Consider the following 13,547-nt stretch of genomic DNA (forward strand, 5'->3'; position numbering starts at 1 on the left):
TTTGGCATGGGAGATGGAGGTCGATGTGGCACTGAAAACAAGCCAAGATGAGGATGCTAGACTGCCAAGAATGTCGACATCTCTCTCCTTGTGATGGATGATGATCATGCATCTACATTATATTCACTCTTAATTCTCGCCATCGACTAATCTTTGCTCGACATTGAAGGTCGAAGTTGTTGCACTGGCCCACGTGGGTTCCACCGTGCAGACTTACATTGACTTGAAGGATCAGTTTATGGATGTCCTACCGTGGCGCTGTGTCATGTTGGTAATTAATTGCTCACTTAATGGTCATGTGCAATCAATGGCTTAATCACTGCATAGAGAATGCACTCCTACGATGACCATGAGTACTAGTCCGACAATCAGCAGGGGGCCACAGAGATAGGGAGAGAGAGAAACATCCACCAATGATGATTCTGGTCTCTCGAATGGCGATACCACCAGATTGATAGCAAAGCCTATGGCCAAGAGAGAGATTCCATGTGATCTTGCACCACAATGGCTGCCAAAAAACCTTTCAAAGCTTTGAAAGAATCATCGTTTCTTGGCCACAAACACCTTCTCATTTGCTTCTTGCAAACCTTGAGAGCATCCATGAGCAACTGCCTTCCATGCAACCAAAAGACTCAATGTTCGGGTAAGGAAAGGTTGTAGGTACTCCTACAAGCCTCAAAGATTGCAAAAACTTGCTTCATGGTTGCAAGAAACCACACACACTTCCCCTCTTCCTATTTTGTTTTCATTAGGCCATAGCCACATACGCACACATAAAGATCTTAGGGCACACACAAGATCTAAACATGGAAATCATCCTCTTCCTCACTTTCACTCTCTTCCTCCATAGCTAGGAAAAATTCAAGCATGACAGAAGCAAGAACAAGAAAGAGAGTTTGTGCCAACCAAGAGAGTTTGAGAAGAGCTCGCGCATGAATAGATATAGGAAGAGGTGGTTACAACCTCTCAAGATCACACGATTCCCCATATTTCTTTTTCTTTATTGAAATTTGTAAATTTATACATAAATTTCAACCTTAGGCATAGGCTTTTTATGTAAGTAATGGACCATGGATTCACTTTCCAAAAGGAGAGAGTGTTGAGAGAGGAAAAAGACTGAATTTTTGATTGATTTTTGTCTAAATGGTTGATTTTTGATAGATTTTGAGTGATGTTTGGTTGTTAATGGAAGTTTTTGAGAGTGTTTTGGATAGTATTGATTGTGTTTTGGAAGTTCATGATGATTCTTAGTGGAAATATGATGCTATGTGATGTTCTGATAGGTTCTGTTGAGGTTCCAATTGGTTCTGATGCCTTCTGTTTAGCTTTTGTTTTGTTCTGATTTTCTTCTGTATGAAGCATGAATTAATGATTGATGAAGGTTGAGGTATTTTGAAAGCTTATTGAATAGTTTTTGATAGTTTGGAATGGTTTTAGTATGAGTTATGAGGATCTGCTGTTCTTTGATGACCTTATGTAACCCTTTATAGAGCCTCTGTCTCTGGTCTGTTCTTGTTCTATTATGTTATGTTCTATTCTGTAGATATTCTGATAAATATTCTGTAGAATGTATGTGTGACTTTGAGAAAGCTTTCTAACTTTTGGAAAGGATGAATCTAAGTTCAAAAGAGCTAAAAAAAATGGAAGAAGGAGCAGTTGAAGACTGAAGAGAAGACTGAAGTGACAGTGACAGTAGTGAGCTATGAAGAGACACTGTAGTGGCTCTAGTACCCTTTCATACCTCCCATACCTCTTGGGAGGTGCATCCACGACCTAAGAAGGATTATTAAGTGCCATTCTTGAGTATTGTAATAAGGAGATGAAGTACTATTGAGAGAGAGAGAGAGAGAGAGAGAGAGAGAGAGAGAGAGAGAGAGAGAGAGAGAGAGAGAGAGAGAGAGAGAGAGAGAGAGAGAGAGAGAGAGAGAGAGAGAGAGAGAGAGAGAAAGAGAGAGTCAATTCTATCAAAATAATGTATTTATCTATGAGAGATCAAAAGAGAAAATTATGAAGACAATGAAGATGAATACTATGTGATTATTTCCATTCAAAAGTGGTGTGCTATTTTTTGTTTCTTGTTTTATTGATGGGTTTTGCGAAGATGTTGAAGATTATGGTTGATTCTATCAAATCTGTGGGAGATATCTACTATGATGCTGTGTGAAAATTTGTTGTTTTCCTTATTTTGGTCATCACAAGAATGAAGTAAAAGCTTGTTGATGTTACAAGATAGATTTTCTTGCAGTAGAAACCCTTTTTTCTTGGTGTTCCTCTTCGGGCTCCATGTTTTTGGTGCATAGTCGAGGAAACTTGCAATCAACAAGCATCAGAAGAGGCTGAAAATGAAGGAAATGGCATTGCCAAGAAGAGAAGAATTCAATGGATGTTTGCAAAGTTCCTTCTTCCACTGAAGAGTTGGAGATTCTTATTGCCAAAGCCACTTTCTACAATAAGTTCATTCCACAATGGCAGAAACATACTACCATCATGATGCAAGCTCTATGCGGTGGACTATTTGCTCTTCCTGTTGAGGCAACAGAGATGTGCATCTTGGTGGTAAATTGTCTGGAAATAAAGTGAAGAGCAGAAATAGAGAGAATGACCATCCATGGAAGATTTGGCATTTATTGAGGAGTTTTCAGACATTATTAAGTAAAAGATCGTGAAGAAGCTTCAGGAGTCGTGGTCAGTGGAGGTTCATGAAAATAAGAAGGAAAAGAGTTGGAATTTGTTCATGGATGCTCAACAACAAGATACGTGGGATGCTTGGTGTTCTAACAATCTTCTGTTTATTCAATTAGCAACCCACTGGAAGTTGGTAGACAGAGTGTTTTTCACAACATACACTATTGAAACCCTCAGAAGCTGGCATTATTATAATGATGGCACAACAATGATCTTAAGAAGAACAAGTTTTGATACTTTCAGAATGGAATATCTCCCCCTTTGTAGTGGTTTGAAAGCCGAATTTAGAGATGTTGAAAAGAAGGAAGTAGAAGAGATGTTGGCCAAAGAATCCTCCAGAGACTGAAGCCCCTCTCTGATTCTATTCTATTGAGTGTACAGACCAACTGGTTGGAGCCAACCCCCTGATGAATGATGCAATCACAAGAGGCAAGCACTAGAACGAGTCCAGAGGTACATGAGAAGAGAGAAGGCAAGAATCATGGCTAAGAACGAGCTTGCAATAGAAGCCTCCTTTGATACCCTAAAAGCACTCTTTACATAAGTCTCCATGGCGACTCAAGGTCCCTTTCCTAATCAGGTTTGTCCTGAAAATATTGATGATAGGCTAGCAAATGTAGTCCCATTGCTAATTTTTAAGGGAGAGTACAATGAAGACCCCACCTTGATCTTCATGTAACAGCTTGTATGGTAGCATGTGTAGCTAACAATGCCAAATACCTCTGAGCATTGGTTAGCAATCCTTCCCACCACTTTCAAAAGCGCGGCATTTTAGTGGTATGAGAGACAAGCAACAGGAACTTTTGGCACATGGGATGACCTGAAGTTGGCCTTACTAAATTCAGGCATGAAGGTTTTGAAGAGCGGATGCGAGAGGAGTTCATGAACCTAAGTCAACCCTCTGGAGAAAGAGTAGAAGCTTATGTCTCGCGAATGGAATCCATCCTGAAGAGATGAACTAACCATCATTTGGACGAAGGTATCTAGAAAGGAGTGTTCCTCAGAGGCCTACAACCGAAAGTTTGCAAGTTCGTGGAATTGAGAATACCAGTCAATCTGCAAGCTGCAGTGGAAGGTGCAAGATTGTATGAAAAAGTTGAAGCAAGGTTGTCTATGACTCCAGGAAGAGGAGTCTTACCTCCTCCAATGCCAAGAATGGTATACCCACCAAATGCAGTCCCAGGGATAGTTCCGTGCCCCTATCCCCAGATATAAACAGTGCAGCACTACAGTGCACCTAATCCACAGTGGTCACTGCAGATGACAGTGCCTCAAATGATGGTTCAACCACAACAACAGTGGCCTCAAACAATTCCTCCAATGGCGACTCAACAACAGTGGAACCCTACCAACTAGAATCAACAACCCCAAGTCTCAATAGGAGCTCAAAATCAGAATCAGAACAGAGGATCCTTTGGATCAACCCGACCAATGTATGCAGTAATAACGGAAGCTTCCCAAAACCCCACTACTAGTACTCTAGGAGGTGAAAATCTGAGGGACTACTTATCCAACTTAGTTGCAAGTATCAAGAAAGAGCTTATGGATGTGATTACAGAGCAACTACAGATACTGAAGGTGAATACCGCTAATATATCCACTCCTACAAGAGGTGGGAGAGATGTGATGTGCTCTAAAACATGATACGAAAAAAGTGCCATCAAGTAGGACATTTACCAATTGAATGTACTCGAAAACCAACAATTCCTGGAGCCTTCTGTTCCTACTGTTTGTGGAAGAACCATACAGAGGATATTTGCTCTTTGAAAGAGATGCACGAATGAAGACAGAAAGATGAAAATGCAATATTCAACTTGCTAGAATCCAAAATGACAATGTAGGACATTGGACCAAAGCCTAGAGAGTTTGGTCCTAATTTTGGTCCAAGAAGGTTTCCCTCTCAAAGTCATAGAGGACGACAGTCTGGCGGTGGTCAGAGATCAGAGGTGGAATGTTATAGATGTGGAGAAAATGGCCATATCTCCCCGAATTGTCCAAAACCTAGAAGATTTGTGGATTACAAGCCCTTATGCAGCCAATGCAAAGGAGAAGGCCATACTGCAAAAGATTGTCCAAGTCCAGCCCCTGTGAAATCTACTTCTGATACCCAATAGAAGACCCAAGAACTTGCCTCCAATTTGGTGGAATTGGAAGTGGCCGCTATAACGCGAGTAAAGAAAGGAGAACTAGTAGTTCCAAAAGAGAATGTTCCTTCTGTAAAGATGGTGAAGTTCAACCTCCCTCGAAAAAAACAAAAAAATGCAATCCAAAATAAGGAAGTACAGAGTGCCACAGAGCCATAGAGAGCTACAGAGATAGTTGCAAAGATAGGACCAGAGGTCCAGGAAATAGAGAATGTGAAAGTCCCTCCTCATGAAGACAAAGCGCATATGTTGTTGCTCCTGGAAGAAAATAGGAAGATAAAAGTGGGTGTGGCCCCATTTCCTAGTCGATTGGAAAAGAATGTGGATCCTATCAAAGATTATGATTTGGTCAAAGGCTTAGACACCTTTAAACCAAACCTAACATTCTGACAGTTGTTGATGCTATCTCCCACTTGCCAAAAAAGATTCAAAAGCATCTTGACAAGAAGACGTGGACTAAGAATTGCTCCCCCAACAATAACAAAGTCCAACAGAGCCTTAGAGCATGTAAAAGAAGTGGATGTGGCTAATGCCTTCCTACATCATGGAACCCCAGAGATTAGTGTATGGATAGAAGGATGCTTTATTTTAGATGCATTGATTGATGGAGGCTCATCGATAAACATAATGATAGATGTGACAATGAAGGATCTAGGTTTGCAAGGAATTCAACCTACACAGTGGCTTATCAGATTGGCAGACCAAAGCAGAATTAAATCGTTGGGCATCCTGCCATATGTAAAAACAACCCTTGCAGGAAGAGACTATTGGCTCACATATTTGGTGGTCAAACCAAATTCTTCTGGGACCTCATATCCTCTACTTGGGAAGACCTTGGCTTTTTGAAGCAAGAGCCAGGACAAACTGGTTCAAAGGAACCGTAACCCTAGGCAGTGGACCCAATAAAGTGGTGTGGAAATCGTATGGATCACAAAAAGGCACTGCATCCACCTCCATCGAAGTCTTATCAGACTTCTCTAACGAAGTAACAGATGGTACATCAGGAGACGAAGAGGCTGTTAAACAGATATTTCCTAAGAAAATAGAGGTACAATCCCTAACAGTGGGGGCACTGTAAGCCAACTGAAGGAAGCAAAGTCATTGTCCATGGGAGAATACCTCCTGCCTCAACCCGAATTGAGGCACAAGCAGAGACAGAGCCAGAGATAGAGGCAGAAGCAGAAGCAGATATAGAGGTGGAGGATCTATTCTTCTCCTACAGAGCCTCTACAGAAGTAGAGACATAGCCTCCAGAGGAAGAGGATGAAAATGATGAGGAAGAAAACAAAGCAGGTTATGAAAGTGCAGATGAAGAGGTTCCTTTGATAATGGATGATCTTGTTGATGTCCCTACAAAGACCTTAGAGACCGAAGATCTCGAGGTGTTGGATGGAATGACCATGGTCCCATTTGGGTTGACCAATGGACCACAAAGTATGCAGAATCTACATAAGCAATGGATCAAAGGTATAAAAATTAAGTTCACCATTGGCTCCTGTCGCCCTGACTAGTCATTTTGGAGAAAAGAGGATGATGATGCCCCTTGTCAATAGAAGCCAGAGCCATCAGAGCCACGACTTATAGAAGGTCCGTGCTATGTGACATTTCTAGATGCATCCTCTGAAGATGAATCCCTAAGTCTAGAAGAAATCACCACTCACACAGAAGCAAACAAAGCTCTAATACCCTTCCAGCAATCTCAACAAACAAACGCGTCATCTATTCAAAAGGAGGACACTGGTTCTAGTGGAATATCAGACGATGATACTACTCCCTTGAAGGAGTCAAACCTCTATCCAGAAGTAATCCGCGACGGGACATTTATCCTCGAAGTGGAAGGTGAAAGGCAATGAGAGATGCGATGTGTGAATGGTGTGTTGCCCGTACGGGTTGGGCCTCTCAATGCACAAAGCATGTTCTATTCTTGTGCAATGCACTATAAGGCTCCCTATCCTTCCTTCTTGCACTGTATGTCGGCACAGGGTAGGATGCACAGTTGTACCATCAAACGCGCACAAGGCATACAACCTTTGCACAAGTGACTGTGAGGCTTACATCAATGGGTGTAAGGAACAGACTGCCCTCCTATATTCTCTAACAGAGTATCAATCATCAAAGGGGGGTCAGAGTGTGATTGGTGTGTCCTCAAAACAATCATTGAGAGGTGTGGATTAAGGGACGTTATGACATTGGAGTCAAGTACATTCTTGTTTCTCTATGTACCCACGGGATGGGTCTTTGCCCCAATCACAAGTCACGCCACCCTGTTCTGTACACTGCACAACAAGGCTCCCTGGCCTTCTTGCTTGTACCTATGCCTAATAATTGGAATGCATGAATGCACCATCACTTGTGCATACTAGCATACTCCCTCCACATCATTTTTTCCTTGTTCAATTCTAAATTGAGCGTGAATTATGGGATTTCATACTTATTCATTGAGTGATGTGCGTCATGGGGCGAGCAACTGTTCTATCATCCTCCTGAGTGCCCATGAGCTGAGAATTCTATTCTTCGTCATCGACATTAAAATCGACGGACTTTACTGACAAAACTACTTGCCTGGGTGTTGTTGCATGGTCCCTGGCATGCTGGACATGTTCTGTGGCAAGCCTTGGTACCTCCTACCGATGGCTCCGATCTTCCTGCATCAACAACAATGGTTTCCTTCAACCATCTACAAAATGGGCCAACTATTCCTAACCCTACCTTTCTATTTGTCAGTGCATGTTATGATTTAAGTGTGGGGATGTTAGTGTTCAGTCGGTTGACAAGTCCTAGGCCGTGTCGATCAATCTACCCTAACCGGTAAGGTCTTAAGTGTGGGGACGTGTCCTTGCGCGTCTACTATGCATACCCCCTGCATCTGTCATTAACCAATCATGCGTGTCTACCACGTACTAGTTCTGCCTTGATGGAGTCCCTTTCCCACCCACCCACCCTCGTACCCCCTGTTGTCGAGGTCATTCCCTTGTAGTTGCTTTTATTGCGCAAATTTTTTTCTTTTCTATGTAAATGCACCCTACATTCACCACACTTCCAATCCAACTTTATAGCCCTGTTTGTCCGTTTGCATAACATACTTTTCCTTTTTCCATCCCCTTGTTCCAGCTTACTATTGTTGAGTTATTAATTTTTGAAGCAATTCTCACCAATTGAATGTTTTTCCATGTGAATGCTTCTTTATTGTTTCAGATTGCTGATCTGATATGCTAGCCCTGTCCTACACCTCCCCTAGACCTTTTTCCTTTTACCCGCCAATCATTCCAATGTACGATTTGTCCGTTATTCAATTTTGCGTAGTTTCGTGTATTTTTCACGTATGTTTTTTCCATTTTTCCATGTGAACTTGCCCTATTCTCCTCGGAATTCATTTCTAACTAGATAGCCTTGTCCATCCACCCTTCCTGCACAATTCTCCTTTTTCCTCCGCCTTGTTTCACCCTCTGGATTTTTTGTTATTAATTTTTATTGGTATTTTTGAGTTCCATTTTTTTTTTTCATATGAACGTCTCCTAACCCCATCCGAACTGAGATTTGATGTGACAGCCCTAAATATTATATGTGTCTTGACATTTTTCCTTTTTACTGCCCTTCGTTCCGGTACATGGATCCTTCAATCTTAATTTTCGAATCCCTTTTTGGGTACGATTTTTGGGTTTTTTCCATGTGAACGGATCTTATCTTCATCGGAACTATGTTTTGACATGACAAGCCTGTCCAGTATAACTTTTCTCACAATTTTCCTTTTTCTTGTGTTTCATTTTGGCGAATGGATTCTTTGATATTAATTGTCATATGGGTTTTCGTGCATATTTTTTGCATTTTTCCCATGGGAACGCCCTGATTTGATCATGGACACCCCGTTGTACTTTTTTTTCAGTCTTCCCCTCTCCTTTTGGCTCAGTTTTCCTTTTTACGGCATTGCGTTCCAATGAACGGTTTGTGCGTTATTAAATTTTCTTTGTTTTGCTATGTCCCCGCGTGCTTTGTCTCGTGTGTGAACACACACGTTTTTGAATTTACGCACCTCGAGATGCCGAGTTCTCTTCATGCCCTTTCGTCTCGACGTCCCGGCCGTGTTCAATCCTGTCACTGCAAAATTTTTTAAACCCCCCCTCCCCCCTCCCCTCTCCTCCCCGTGCATATGCACGGGCCAAGGGCGCATTCCTTTCTTTTTTGGGCCTTTCTTTTCTTTCATTTTTGAAAAAAAAACACAAAACATCACAACAAAACAAATAATAATAATACCACAAAATCACACATTTTCTTTCCTTAAAAAAAAAAACACAACAAATCATCCTAATACTAATAAAAAAAACTCACAACCAAACACACTTAATTCATACACTAACCAATTACCAAATAATAACTATTAATACTCATAATAATAATACAAATCATAATAAAAAATAATTAAAAAAAAACCACACCCCCACAACCCCCCCACATACATTTAAACCACAAAACAAAACACACCAACAAAACGGAAAAAAAAAACAATCACAATGCACATTAACAATTTTTTTAAAAAAAAACAATACAACCTTATTTTTAATTTAAAAAAAACGGTTCTTCTTCTTATTCTTTCTCTTCGTCTCACCTCCCGCCTCCCTCTCTTCGTCTTCCTCCTTCCCCACCCTTGCTTGCGACCTTTCTCCTCCCTCCTCGCTGCCTCCCTCCTCCCTCTCGACCTCTTCATTGCCCCTCCTGCGGGTGCCACCATCGCCCCCCCGCCACTGTCCTCCTTGCCCCTCCCGTTGTTGTCAGAGGGGTTTTTGTCGAAAGGTCGAATCCACCGGGGATCAGAAGTAGAAGGAAGCAGAGATAGGAGATGGAAGAGAAAATAGACAATACCCAAGTGGTAAACACTACAAAGACAAATCACAATGAATTGAATCAATATGTATTGAAAGAACCTCGAATCTTCGCTCTACTCAGAAGCAATCTCGAGGCATTAGATCTCCTGGAGCTTCTTCATAGAACAAAATGTGAAAAAAAAAATTACAGCTCCTTCTCTGCTGCTCGGAACCCAAATCTGATGGCTTCGTTGGCTCCGAAAGGGGGGTAAAACCCCAACACTCCTGCTCACGGATCTCCCAGATCACTCCTCCTTTCAGTTCAATCTACAGTTTTCAGCCTGTTTACAACGATCGCGACACGCACGATTTCGTAAATCTGTCCTTCTTGTGAAAATCCCATAATTGGCTGAAAAAGCAACTAGCTTTTTGCATGCCATCCTAATCTAGAAGTTTTTTCTAACTTTTTCAAAATTTTACAATAAATAATATCAAAAATAGGCTAAAATTATCCAAAAATCTAGTATTTTCAAATAATCCATGCAACTCATTAGTACTAATGGCTCAGATCACATTGACTCTCTAGATCAATAAAGAAGTCAGATGATGATGCATTCCATACTTTTTTACATTGTGTCCTCATAATATCGCGACATCCACCCCCTCTGAACCTGCACATCCTCTGGTATGTGCCAAAATCCTAGTTGTCATCGGATTCTGAGTCCTCATCCTCTGCAACCATATCCTTTACTTCTTCATCTTCCATATCTTCCTGGCTAGCCCCTGTATCATGACCACTATTTTCTTCCAATTCTGGCAACTCATAGATATTAGATTTCAGCCTTTTGAATAATTTGATTCTTTTCCCTACTACCCTAAGTTTGATGGCTGTCCCATCTAGTTCATTTAATGCATAAGTAGCATTATCAAACACATGTCTTACCACATAGGGTCCAAACCATCTTTTGGAAACTTTATGCATGGCACTATGCTGGTTATCTAAACTGCTATCATAAACCAATACCCAATCCCCATCTTGTATGGTTCTTAGTCTCAGTCTATGTCTTTTTTCAAACCGTTTCTTGTTCTGTATCCTTGATGCCCTTAACTTTGCAGTTGCTGCCTCTATGTCTTCTGGCTTTCTTTCCAACTATCTAATGCGTAAGGCCAACAACTCCTCTCTATTCAACTCCTCCTCCCAAGGTAACACACTCCATGTGACTGTCATCTCTTCTATCAGCATGATAGGTTTTTGACCATACATCAATTTTGTAGGCATATATCCTGTAACAACACTATGAGTTGTTTTGTTGGCCCACAAAGCATAAGGAAGCAATCATGGCCACTCTTTTACCTTCTCTCCACATGCTTTTGCCAATGCCTTCACAATAGGTGGATGACCTCTTTCACTTTTTCCATGTCCTTCAGGGTTATAGAGTTAAAGCAAGCTTTATCCCCAACCGTGCAAAGAAATCATGAGCTTCATCTGCATCCAACTCACCCCTATCTGCTGTAATTTTTCCCACACAGCCATACTGACAAAATATCTCTTCTAAGAGAAAAGTATACACAGCATTTGTTGTCTTAGTACATAAAGCTTTCCCTTCCACTTGATTAGTCAAGTCTTCATGAGCAAGCACAAGATACATCATTTGCCAAAGACCTGTAGGCATTGTGACCAAATCCACCACCCACTTAAAATGAAGAGAAAATGGATATGTGGGTTGCAATCCATCCCGATGTCTCACAATTGAATACATTTGACATGTCATACATGTTTCCACAAAGTGAGCAACATCCTTATACATACATTGCCACCGATATCTTTCTTTGATCTTTGCAAAAGTACCCTAAACACCTCTATGACCAGCCCATAAGCTTTCATGAAGTTCTTGCATAACAGTTACTTGTGAAGCTCTATCACCCAAAACTCGCAATGGCATACCCTGTTTCTTTTTAGCATGTTTCCATAAGTATCCATCTTTTAAGAAAAATCCATAGGCTTTCCTCTTGATCTTCTTAAACTCCTCATTTGACCATTCATCTCTCTTTGTTAATGTACTGAGATATTGACCAATTCTCAGCTACTCTCCTACATATTTGTCTTCCAGAAACACTTCTACACAAGATGCAAGTGTTTTCTCTTTGTTGTCCAAGCTTCTGTTAATGCTGTAGCAACACCTTGCATTGCTAAATTCACTTTTGCAACATCATTTTCAACCATAAGAAAGTCATCTTCTTCCTCCTCATCCATCATCCCATCTTCATTCTCATAGCATGCTCGAGATAACATGTCTGCCACTTGGTTGTCTCTTCTTGCAATATGCTGAAATTCAGGGTTCAAAGATTTGATGTATGCAATCCACCAGAGCATAGCAATGTCCGGGGTAGCACAACTAGTAATCATACACAATACCAGCAAACAATTAGTCTCAATGACTACATGAGCACCCATAAAATACTCCTTGTCACATTTAAGGGCTGTCACAATTCCCCATAATTCTCTTTTTACATGTGGATATCTTCTCTGTCATTCAATCAATACTTTTGCACCAAATCGTATTGCATATCTTTGCCCTTCCTCATCATCTTGCCCAATTGCCCATCCAATCCTGATTGGGCTTGTATCAACAGTAATAATGATAGGCTTTCCATGTGAATAGTCAGCCTTTCTCAATGTAGGAGCAGATTTTAAGAGCTGCTTCAATTTCTTCATTGCTTTCTGATGCTTCCTTTCCCAATGAAATTTCTGACCTTTCCTTAGAAGCTGATAAAGAGCATCGGCTATATGTGCAAAGTGAGGAATCCATATCAAATAGAACACATATGCACCTAAGAATCTATGCACCTCTAATACATCTTGCATTCTATCAATCCCATCTATTTTTGCTGGTGATGGTCTTCGCCCATAGGCCCACACATATGCCCAACAATCAAAACCTCTTCAACTCCAAAGATAGACTTTTGTCCAGAAAGAGTTAAATGCACCTCTTCTAGATGCGTCAAAATCCTCTCACAATCCACAATATGGTTTGCAACAAACTGTCTACACCCATGAGCATCCATCTCTTCATTCTTTTCATCCATTGCACACCCTTTGATTGGAACATCATCCAAGAAGGGCATTATCAATTGTGGTATAAAATCCTCGAGTACCCTATTCATAGCATTTGTCACGTGTGCCACTGAGTTTGTTGCACCCTGTGGGAGAGTACACATCCATACTAACCCTAAGGGAGTCTTCATGGTTGTGATATCCATACTTTCAATTGCAAGTTGAAACTGATCATAACCCGAGTAAAGATCACCCAAAGAATAGATTGCTTTGCCTGCAAAAGCCTCTGCAAATTCATCAACCATAGGACTTGCACCTACATTTCTTATGGTCACTTTATTGACTGGTTGCATGACTTGAATAAATCTCAAAGCCCCATTCTTTTTGGGCACAGTAAACCAATAATTTGAGTACGGGGCTGAAGAAGGCTCCAAGATCTTCATGCGAATCTTTTCATTTAGCAAATCCATCAACTTCGGCAAGTAAGCTTTAGGCACTAGAATAGGCCTCAAGTTCCATGGTACTTGTGGCACACTAAATATGACCATAGGAGAGACAACATTTGGATCCATACAACCTATTTCACATGGCTGAAATGCAAACGCCTTCCCATGTCTAGCCAACATCCGCATAAAACAGTCTCTCTCAGTAGGCAAAAGAAACCCTTTTGCACCAACTTTTAATTCTTGTAATGTTTCAGATGTAAACTGATGACCTATATCTGTAATGTGTCCACTTGTATTTTCAGGACACGTCTTAGCAGTCCATCGGAAAGAATGTCTAGAAAGCTCCGCCCGGCACTCCCATGGAATGTTACGGGGTTTGCGATCTAGGGCTTTCCGTGTCTATCACGCAGCGGAAGTA

Source organism: Lygodium microphyllum, chromosome 22 (assembly GCF_053477565.2).
Source record: "Lygodium microphyllum isolate KBCC chromosome 22, Lygodium_microphyllum_v1.1.10, whole genome shotgun sequence".
In the NCBI taxonomy this organism is placed as follows: Eukaryota; Viridiplantae; Streptophyta; class Polypodiopsida; order Schizaeales; family Lygodiaceae; genus Lygodium; species Lygodium microphyllum.